At 34.1% G+C, this 1,832-nt stretch overlaps 1 pseudogene; it reads right to left on the bottom strand.

Annotated features, from left to right (window-relative positions):
• Positions 1 to 487: 487 nt before the first annotated feature.
• Positions 488 to 1,395, bottom strand: LOC108799944 (annotated as a pseudogene).
• Positions 1,396 to 1,832: the final 437 nt, after the last annotated feature.

Below are 1,832 nucleotides of genomic sequence, written 5' to 3'. Positions count from 1 at the left end.
AGCACTGCCTTATATGAGACTAAGGAAACTTTAATTGAGACATTGAAGCTTGTACTTCTGGCAGTATCTTGCTTCCTGTTGTTACTGCTACGGCCTGCTCATGTACTGAATCCACCCTGTTTATACCACAAACTTTCCTGCTAGTTTAGCTACTGGACTCTGAGCCTAATCCAACATCGTGACACAATTGAGCACCCAACACCAAATTGCCATTTGTGTTTATAGCTATTTTGCAAAGATTATATTTCTCATTTGGTATCTTGTAAATATTGAAAGCAGGTTCTTTGCCTTATGATTTTTTTTCTAGAAATCTGCAATATTATGACAACTGCTTTAACTACACCCATTGCGATTTGCATGATCAGGATTAGAAACAAACATGAAAGCTACAAGTAGACCTTGAGCCAACATAGTTGTTATGGTATAAATGGGTAGAAAATCACCAGATGATGATTAATAATTATGATTCCATGCTCCTGTGGTCCACTCATTTAGAGCTGACAGCTTTTTTCAAGGCTTGCTTAATATCATTGTTCCTTAAACTGTAGATAATAGGATTGATCATTGGAGTGATAACAGAGTAGACTAAAGACACAGATTTGTTAAAATTTAAAGCATTAAGAGTCCTTGGTCGAACGTATGTGAAAATGGTAGTGCCATAAAATATGGATACAATAATCAGATGGGATGCACATGTGGAAAAAGTTTTTTTACGTCCATCTACAGTGGGAATCTTAAGAATTGTTGAGATTATATTGATGTAAGAAACCATTGTAAGCAAAAATGAAGTTAATAGAACTAGTGAACCCAAGATAAAATTGATGACCTCAATGGTATTAATGTTTTGACATGATAGCTTCAATAATGGAGATGAGTCACAAAAGAAATGGTTAATGTTGGAACCACAGAAAGGTAGCCGAAATGTAAATATGCTTGGAATCACAGGCGATAAAATTCCAGCCATCCAACAACCTCCTGCAAATTTAATACAAGCTTTTCTGTTATAAGAGGGGAACAGATAGCCAAATACCTGTCATATGCCATGGAAGTCAGTAAATAACATTCTGTGGAACCTAGGGCAAAAAAAAAGTACTGCTGGGAAAAACAGGCATGTATGGAGATGGCCTCTGTCCTTGTTAGTAGACTTGAGAGCATCTTGGGTACAGTCACCGTGACATATGCTATCTCTAGAAATGAGAGGTTGCTCAGATAAAAATACATAGGTGTATGAAGATGATAATCCAGATGAATAACAATAATGATAGCTGCATGTTGTGTAATAGTTAGTATATACATTACCAAAAAAATGACAAACAATGCCAGTTGAATGTCCCTTACATCAGAAAATCCTGAAATTATGAATTCTTTTACTATAGGCTTGTTTGTCATGTTCATGATAGCTGTGAAAGACAAAGAGTGTTACATTTTGTGTTAAATAATAAAAAGAGAAAGTAGGACTTTGAGCTAAATTTGTTTATGTATTTACAAATTAAGTACACAGGGCAGAATCAGTTCACATAATCATCTCTTTTTCCATAGGTGTTTTGTGTATCATTTGTAAATGCTTTATATTTCACATGATAATGACATTAATGTGAGTATAACCACATTGTGACATCTGGAACATTAATGTCTAGCCATTAGTATTTTCTAAATTGTAATTACAGTACATATACAGTATACCTATATATTGAATTTACTGCATCTATTGATCCTTGATATCATACATCTATACATCCATTTTTAAGTGAACTAAAGGTTATTAACAAAGTTCAGATACAGACGGTCTCATATATCTTATTTTTTAATCATCACAAGCAATGTGCAGCTTA

Source organism: Nanorana parkeri, unplaced genomic scaffold, assembly GCF_000935625.1.
Source record: "Nanorana parkeri isolate BGI_ZX_2015 unplaced genomic scaffold, ASM93562v1 scaffold1859, whole genome shotgun sequence".
Lineage (NCBI taxonomy): Eukaryota > Metazoa > Chordata > Amphibia > Anura > Dicroglossidae > Nanorana > Nanorana parkeri.
This window is presented reverse-complemented; position numbering and strand designations above follow the sequence as displayed.